Source organism: Euwallacea fornicatus, chromosome 2 (assembly GCF_040115645.1).
Source record: "Euwallacea fornicatus isolate EFF26 chromosome 2, ASM4011564v1, whole genome shotgun sequence".
Lineage (NCBI taxonomy): Eukaryota > Metazoa > Arthropoda > Insecta > Coleoptera > Curculionidae > Euwallacea > Euwallacea fornicatus.
Window position 1 is genome coordinate 5,671,523 of NC_089542.1, and position 9,965 is coordinate 5,681,487.

Sequence of the window (9,965 nt, forward strand, 5' to 3'; positions counted from 1 at the left end):
AAAAAAACAATATTTTGGACTGGATTTGACATGGCTGCTTTTTAAGTATTTTTTAATATTATTGGATTTTAAGCATACATATGAGGAGAAAAATACACAATGAATTTATTAGGGCGATGCAAACTTAGCTAGTTATTATTTTGCAGAATTGGTAGGGGCATGGTATTAAACTAAAAGAAATAACTCTGTGAGAAAATTATCGTGAAGAACAGGATACTTTGAAACATGATTGCAGCGTCAATCAAGAGAATACATAATTAGCATGTGCCTTCTTAGGAAGCTGAATTTAATTCCCGGGTGTTCATCAGTTTGTTGGGAAAATTATATATGCATTTTACCGATTTCAGGCAAACTTTACAATTTTCTTCGGCACCAATTAATATCAAGGACTCAGTATAATAATATGGGAATGTTATTCTATACCTATGGGAAATGTAATACAAATTAGCCTTATTCCGCAGTGAGTTAGAAAGCAAACATTAGTCTGGCGTGTTTCTATTAGGGCCCTGGCAATGTCCGACATTTCAATGCTTCAAAATATATATACTCAGTTTCAAATAAAATGCACCACCCAGTAATAAGAAGACTTATTATTATATTTAATACAAAATTTACTTACGTAATTTTTGGCAAAATAATGCTTCATAATAGAGTATCAAATGATCAAGGCTTCAGTAAAAAAGAAAGAACGCTAATGTTTTTTTTTCGTCGTCGACCTTCACGATTCTTATTCAATATTTGCAGTATACTTCCTTGCAATATATTATATATTTTCATCGTCAATCTCTTGTGTCTATTCCAGGGACTCTAACTGTACATTGCTACATAGACAATGTCCTGAGGCCAGTATTAATACCCTTCGTGTAGACTTTACCACATGACATTTTCCAACAGGATAATGCAGGGCCGCATACTGCTAACATTACTCGACAGTACTCAGAACAAATACAATTAGAAATGCTGCTTTGGCCTGCACGGTCACCGGACCTACTGCCTATTGAGCATGTTGGAGACGTGAGGAGTGGCCGTCTTCGAAATTGACCAAGACCTCCAAACAATTTAGATAACTTTCAACATTACCTTGAGGTAGCATGTAATTAACTAATGGTCATTTGTTCCTATGCCAAACGTTGCATGCCATGCAAAAAGAGTACATGTTTGCATTGTTTTACGAGGTGATGTCACTCACTATTAACGTTTTAATTAATAAATGTTTTTTTTTTACTGGCACTCTGATCATTTGATACTCTGTTATGAAGCATCATTTTGCCAAAATTAAAAGAATTGACTATTATTAATACTGGGTGGTGAATTTCATATCAAAGTAAGCGTATTACGTTACTTTGGGTGTGGTTGATTTTATTCCTCAGTAAAAACGTTTTCTATACTTTTATAATTGTTATTAGATATATAATGTAATTCGATATTTTCTTGTAACCTTGGTAATTTGTTGTTTGTTCTCTGAAAATTTGGCATATTTGGAAACAAAAAAAGGATTGCGGTTTAGTAATAAATGTGATCCCTTGACACGCTGTCCGTGCACGTTCTTATTTCACCAAGCAGAAAATTGAATTCCTCCACAAATAGATGAAGACACTTTTACACCGCTTTTTCTATTCCTTCAGGGACTTATTGTGACTTTCTCTCCTACCTAATTTATTTACAAATGAAGCACCCAATACCAGAATCCTGCTTTTGCTCAAAATCCAATTACTGTTTTTACCCAAATTGCAACAAATCTGTTTCGCAGTGCATGGCAGGAGGTGGATCCCTATTTGATCTATCGGTAATTTCGCAGATTGCTCGACACCTTGCAAATCAAATATTACTGCAGCTATGCGGTTAAAAAAGCTTGAACTTCGAAAACCAAATGTATAGGTCGTGGAATCATTCGAAATTTGACCATCGTGGTCGCCGGTCAAAAATCAGTAAAGAGGATTTTAATATCGTTACCCCTTGCACACAATCATCGAAATTGCCACCCTTCCTACGGAGACGTTTCTATTTGCAGGAATCATTAAAAATTAAAGGGGATTTCACAGCAGTTTCGCCGAACGAGGGATTTGCGCACGGATTAATTTTAATTAAAGCTGAGAGGTATTAAACGTTTAATAAAATATTAACGAATTAGGAATTTGTTTCAGTTTTAGGAGGTAATTTCAGTGTCAATGAAAATGTCGACTTTCATTATTGCAGTGTATTTTGCTATTTTCCCGAGAACTCCGTCTAGTTTTGGCACTAAGATTTAGTTTTTTGCAATAGGACACTGTACTTTTTTAAGACAGATGTACGAGGAGTAAAATAGAAATTAAAGCGATGGTAAGGACTTGTCACTGTGAAAACTATCGTGATACGCCAGTGTCTATTTTGAAATCAGACGAAATAAGTGTCTTAAATAAACCCTATTTTTCATTGAAATGCAGGGTCGTGCAAAGAGCGAAGTGCAAGTTAGAGATTAAGGAATTCTTTCTTCGTCTTTCTAGTTGCGACCTTAATTTCCGGGTTTTGGTAATAGTTTATTTATAAATTTTTCTAAACCGTACACCTACTTTTTAATGAGACCATTTCACCACGAATATTCTTACAGTCACCACTCACTATTTTCGAATTATGATAGCGTTTAATACGAATGCTTGTGTTTCTGTATTTTAAAGAACTCTTCCAACATAAAAAACTAATTTTTTTCCTACAGAACACCCTGTACATTTTGAAACTTTTGGAATCGCCTTATTTGATGGATAACATTAGTATACAGCGCATTTCAAATTCGATCTTCACCATGGGCATCTCGGAAACTAGACGAGATACCGAAAGCCGTTTTTAAAATTTGAATTTTCCGAGAACTTCCGAAGATGGCGAAAAAAAAACAAAAATTCGAAATTTCGTTTTTATTCTTTCCAGCGTTATTTGATAAGAACCCCAAACACGTTTTCATTCCCACTTTTTCTTAGCTACATGATAAAATTTTCACGCTTGCCATCCGACATTTTGTTTTTCGGCTACGATAATCAACTTTTTTTATGGACGCCATATTAAATTTTGAGACAAAAAAATACTAGGATGGCAAATATGAAGATGTTATTGCGATTTTGAGTTTCTTTGTCAAATATAAGGTCATGCTTGCCTCGTGGCTTTTTTTTTTTCGTTTTTTTTCTCATTCTGTAGATTATACATGTCAATTGGGCAGAAAGGCCAAGGGGCCGATAGCCCATTCACCGGGTGAATAAAGATAGTTATTATTATTATTATTATTATAACGTCAATAACGCTACAAAAATTAAAACGAAATCATCAATTTCTTGCTGCTTTTCGGCTATCTACAGAAGTAAGGGAAAATTCACACTTTGCAAACGGCATTCGGTCAAGCGTTAATTACGCAATATTGTCCCCATTTAGACTTCTTCACATCTCATTTAGGGTCCGAGATTCCAATGGCGAGGACAGAATTTGAAATGCGAAGTAGATATTTTTATATCCGTTTCTAATCATTTTTAAATTCGGCACTTGAACATTAATTTTTTTTTTCGTAGGATTTAACAGGACATTAAATCACAGGCAATATTGACCGGCAATTTTGGTACCTCAGATTGGTATGTTCTTTCTTCCTTCAACTCATGAGAGTAAATAAGGACATAGCATGCTCGTTTGGTATATCGATCTCGTACCACTCGCCAGCGGAAATGGCCTCGAAGTAAATCTCTCACGTCTTCCCTTCTGCGTTAAAGATTCAAATTTTTTGTTGACTCTGGCAACGTTGTGCAGCCATCTGTAAATTTAGTATTTAGAATATGTATATTATATTATTTAAAAACAAATTCCAAACGTGGTGTTGCCATTTTCTAGATTTCATCTAAATAAAAGAAATTGATGACTTGTATTGACATATTAAACTTTTTTTTTCATCCGATTTCTTTTTCCATGACCGATTCTGCACCAACGGATAATTTAACAAACAACAAAGGAAATTTCAAACTATTGATTACTCGAAACTGATGCGATCACGTTTGACACCGAAGCAAAACGGTTTCTCCTTTTTCGATTGTGGTTAAATTAGAGCGTGGTCTATCGGAAGTACTCGAACCGATGTCAAAAGCAAATGTGCAGGAAATAGCCGAGCTGATTCGTTTCCCTCCTCCTCCTTCTTTACAGCACTTTTGGCCTTTGTATACCGCAACTCACCAATATGGTAAATTTTAATTACTGGTGAATTTTCCCTTCGAAAGCTAAACTAGATGTAATAAAAATTATCCCTTATTTTGAAGAGAGAATAAAGAGGGAGCAACACGACTCAATTAAATTGTGGTTTTACCACGTGTGACAACAAAGAAAAGGAGGCATTTTCTGGAAGGCTTTTTCTTGGATTGCGGTTAAATTAAACGCTTAAGCTGTCGGAGTCGCTAAAATTGCTTTCAAAAGCTAAGAAAGGAGAACATTGGGAACCAGAGACGTTCCCTTTGGAAGGCAAGTTTGATTATTTTTTCCGGGTTTTCCTGAAAAAAAAACTTTACTCTAATTACATTGGAAGTCTTTAGGGTAACTGTAAAAGCGAGCTGATTGAATTCTGCAGATCTACTTACTTCAATGATTTAATGGAGTAGTATCAACATTTTTGTGGATTCTCTATAGTTACCATTTCTTGGCGCTTTCTATCATTTAAAAACGAAAAAAATAATGTTTAAAAGTGGAGCGTTAAAAGACAAAAATGTTTACAAAACATTCATAAAACAATTTACTTGAAGCGATGCAGTTTTTCTACCTTAGATATCATCAGAATTTCATTGCCACTCAAAGACGTGTTATAATGAGAAGATGCACATGTGGCGTCTGGCTTTTTAGTTTATTAAATTTCGTATCCGACTACATCTGCCAAGACTGGTAATAACACGCTATGCCGTGTTTTTTTGCGAGCTGTTTTGGGTTCCAATAACAAACAACCAGAAATCTGGGAGTTAAAAAAATAATAATAATGACGGCTATTTTTAGCATAAAAATATAGTTCAAACCGAAGATGGTATTATGTTGTATAGGTGAAATAACATTTTCAATTTTTCGTGATTTTTTTTTTTTAGATTAGGAAAAATTAGATCTTTCCATGGTTGAGGGGAATTTGAATCTTTTCGTAGAAGGGTCATTTTATTATTGCCATTTATATGTTACCGCTGGTGGATGAATGTTTGGAGGGAGGGATCATGTGGAGGTAATTTTGGAAAGGGCGTTTCAAATGATATTTATGATGCCATTTCATATTTCAACAGAATGGTTGTGGTTTGCAAGTTGGAGTCCAAAATTGTAGTAAATTGAAGAAAATTAAATATTTTTAATTTTAACTTAGTACATAAAATTTTTCTAAAATATATCTTTCCTCTGTTTTTCTTTCCTGTCCGTTGAGTGGTGTCTTACTCGTTTCAAGACATCGTGGCTTAAGTTAAGGATATGTAGAACGAAACTCTAAAATATCTCCCCTTTCAGGAATTTCTAGGGAAAAACAATTGCAAATGATTCCAAACGCATTTTCGTATTATTTTCTGAGGATATTACAGAATTGAGGGCGATTAAAACTGAGTCGAAAAAAAACATTATATTCTTTTACAAAAATTAAAATTAAAATTTTTTACTATAGCTTGTAAATAAACTGCTGAATATTTCCATGCATACATGATTTGAGGAAATATTGAGCTTAAAGAGACTTACAATCTACAAAAAGATCCAAATTATGTTTTATAGTTCTCGAGAAATTTTGCAAAAAGTATAAAAATTTTAAGCCAATTTTTCATGTATATAATTTTTTTATTAATAAGAATAAAGATTTCTACAAAAAATCATCATAAAAGATTTCTCTTAAAATTGTTTAAATGTCTTTGTAATTATTTACGTAACAACTCCAGTAGGTGACTCCTTACGGTACAAGTTTATTACGGACGAGGTGACAGTCAAGACAAAAATGCACGGACAAATGGAATAAATATTTCAACTGACCAAGTTATTAGGATACCAAACAAATCACTTCTTTTTGAGACCGAAATTCACATTTCTTGCTTTGATAGACTTTTTGGTCTATGATAAAATCATGTTCGAAGACATTAGGGAGTAACATAAATACAAATGAATACTAATAGTTTAGATATACACACCAAAAATTTAAGGAAATACCAAAAACAGGTCTAATTTTAAATATCTTGCTCTGCAGTATGGTAAGGGAAAATCGAACTTTACATACAAGAATGAAACATATCTTACATGGAAATTTATTATAATTAAACATATTATGCGATGTAGTCCTTTTTCGATCGCTGTAATACTCAAAGCAATACCGGCTGCGATTTTCAACTTATTGTCTTTTAAGTGAAGGATGTAGAGGAAAAAATGCCACTTTGGGGGATTTTAAAGGTGGAAAGTGCCATTACAGTCCACCATTGATGTTATCTGAGAAATGGGAGTGGTTGGAAATGTTCGAAAAAACTGTTTTTCCAACAAAATTTACATAAATTGCATTATCTAAACCACTATACATATATGATTTTGGCAAATATAGAATATGAAAAGAAAATCCGTCCTAAATTTTAAAATTTTTGAGAAAACTTGGGAAAACTTCAAAAATTAGAAAATGTTTCGCTGCGACATTATGAACGTTTTTAATTTAGAAATTTGAAAGACTTCGGAAAAGTTACACTGATAGTCAGTACAGAACTTAACGCCTTCGCACTTAGATAAATTAAAAAATGTCATTGTGGACATCTTTAATTCGGAAATCTACCGAGGGAAATCGAAAATCGGTACACCAATGTACGTTACAGGACATGTGGAGGTAATATATAGGATGTCCGTAAGTAACGTTGAAATACTTAGGAGGTAATTTTAGAGATTAAAATTTTTTTTTTAATTTTATTGACATACCCCAAAAATTGATTTAAAAGGAAACTCTCAAGATGATTTTTTCGCAATATTTGAAATTCGGTATGCTGTAATAAGTTGGAATGGGAAAACTTTTTTTTATGTTAATAATTACAGATTTTAGTCAAGCACGTCACATACAAGGGTCTCATACGTAAAGATAAAAAAAAAACATAATTTAGTGCAAACCGTTTCGAAAATATTGCAAAAAATAATCATCAGTTTCCCTTTTTAAGGGTTTCTAACCCTTTTAAGAAGCAATTTTTGGGGTATATTTCTTCATTATTTTAATCTCTAAAATCACCTCCCAAAATATTTCAACGTTATTTCCGAATGTACTGTATACGTATATAAAATACAATATGCATTGCTTCATCATTATGGAGATTTTTAATTAGAAATTTTGCGGAGTGAAATTGTAAAATATCACATTATTAAAAATTTACAGGAAATGCAGAGAAATTTCTAAAAGGGAAAAACACCTTTTTTGCCCTTTCAAATGTGTGAAACGCCATCTACCAGAAAGTTGCGTAAGTTCCATCTCGCAAAAGCCAAGAAGGTTTTACTGGAAAATATCTACAAACAAAAATCAATATCCCGGGATATTCCCCCAAAACAGGTTACTGCACAAATGCAGCAGGTCCAGTAAAGTGGATGCAGGGAAAGCAGGAGCAAGAAACGCGAGAGACATATACCAGAAGTCTATATTTTGATATTAAAATTAAAAAAAATAAGCCTGTTTAACGAAGATTACCAAGAACAAGTTTATTACTTCACCTTCTCCCATCTGGAACATTGTATGATATTTACAAAGGCACCTCAATGAAATGATTACCTAAACACATGTGTGTTCTGTGCACATACACAAAACTAGTTCCGGGACTAAAAGCAACAACTTTCCTATATCCAAAAAAGATGAAATTAATTTTCTTAATATATAAACGCGTATAATCAATTATCTAGGTATTTCGTACCTGTCGCAATTAAAATAACCAAACACCCAAAAGCTTCTGCATGCAGACTTTCTTCTAAAAGACTAGAAAGGGCAGCTTATGCTCCTGAATAGGGCGTAGGGGACGCAACATCTGCCGCATTCATATCGAACCTTTTCATACGTAAATTTGATTTTTGTCCATAGATTTCAGTTATGAGGTGTATTGCGGTACTGTAACAAAAAGCGCCATTTTCCTTTTAAATCGGAACAAATAAAGGGTGGAGGTGGAAAATTCAATCGGACATAGGGAAAAGTGCGATGTAACAGATATTACAAGGGGGTGAGGAGAAAATGCATTAACAGTGAAAGCTTTTGCCAGTAAAATTCTATTTATGCCAGAAATAGATCGCACCTATTAGCTGCTATTATTTCATCGATCGGATGTTGTGAAATTGGAGAATGCACCGCCCTTATGCATACTTATCTTGCTAGATAGAGTTACTCCTTTCAGGGGGGTCGGCAGGAACATGGTAGTCAAGGAAAAGAGTTAAGACAAAAGTAACTTCAGTAACCAATTGAGGTGGTTTGATGGGTGTTAAAGGGATGCGACATTATCACTGTGCCTAATTCTGTATATTGCCATATTAACAAAATCAGCCGTAAACGTCGAAATTCTTCAAAAATATCATTGTGAAAAAATCACCATTAAAATAGATTTATACGTTACACTTTAATTGTTGTGCCAAAATATTGTCTATTGACCGTGTTTTTTTTTGTGAAAAAATGTATTTTACATTTGTTTAGCATACTTGGACACCTAAATAAAATGTTCGATTATTTAATAAAATTCTACCAGAAGCTCAAAATTTTAATTTTTTTATAATACACCAGAGAGAATTTTTCAGCAACACTACGTTCTAAAAGTTACCTGCGTCAATGGAATTTCACGTGAAAATATGTAATCATGTAGAAAAAAAACTCAGGCGTGTCATAAAAATCCGATGACGCTACCGAACTATACTTTGTGAAAATTACTATTATATTTAATAATTCATAACTTTGTGATTTTTCAAAACATATTTCGTAAAATTTACAACTTTCTTATTTAAAATTTCATAATCGCTGAAAAAGTATATCTGAAACTCTGAATCCCTGAACTATTGATACCTGGAAACACTTGAAAATTTATGTCATATGAAGAGCAACACTAGAAGTTGGTGGAAAACCATTCAGTTGCTTACTGAAATCCCAGTGGCGTTACCAAATGTTTTAATCTCGATTATTGAAAGCAAAAATTCCTTTATTGGAGATTACTTAAAACTTCGGGAAGAATTTGATTTCATATTAACTTCGTATATAAAGCAACTTCAAGACAAGTTAAAAAAAAGGAATCAGGTGTTTTCTAAAACGACAGTGGTGCCACTATTTTTCTTTTATTAATCTCAACTACTGAAAACAGAATTTCGCGGAATTTACATTTAAAAATTAGTAACTTAAGAAGAGTGTTGTGCCTCTGGAGTTAGAGGTTACAGAGAGAATTATTATTGGATAAGTTAGGGGAAAATATTCAGCTGTTTTCTAAGATTCGAGGAGCGCTAGTAAATTTTTACATTGTAGATTATTCAAAGTAAAACTTTGTGGAATTTGCAATTACTTAATTTAAAAACTCGTAAATTCAGAAAAAGCACCTATTCCATCGGAATTTAATTAAAAATTAGAGTGGCGTACCAATTTCTCCTGAACCTTATTTATTTAAAACATAATTTTCTGAAAGCGATAGTTAAAAATCTGAAACTTTAGACTCTTATGCCTTAGTAATTTGACATCGCATAAAGAAAATATCCAGAAAAAGATAAAGAATAGCACTTATCTGCTTTATGAAAATCCAGTGGCTCTACTAAATTTCTTAGGTATCAGTTATGGAAAATAGACTTTTTTATTTATTACTACTTCAGGTAAACCTCTCTAGTTACAGATAGACACCTGCGCCTTGGGGACTTAACATTATACATGAAATAATTATAGGAAAAGTACAGTGGTGGTACTCGACCTTCAAGTTTAATTCTCTGTCATCCAAAATAGAATTCTTTAGATGTACGAAAGACAATAAGGGAAAATTAAAAGGAAACCGTACAATTAG

General features: G+C 33.2%; 1 protein-coding gene across 1 annotated transcript in view; it reads right to left on the reverse strand.

Annotated features, from left to right (window-relative positions):
* The window catches only part of LOC136348944 (carboxypeptidase N subunit 2-like), a 36,074-nt gene that overhangs the window by 21,400 nt on the left and 4,709 nt on the right, over positions 1-9,965 (reverse strand). The gene's annotated exons all lie outside the window — the stretch shown is intronic.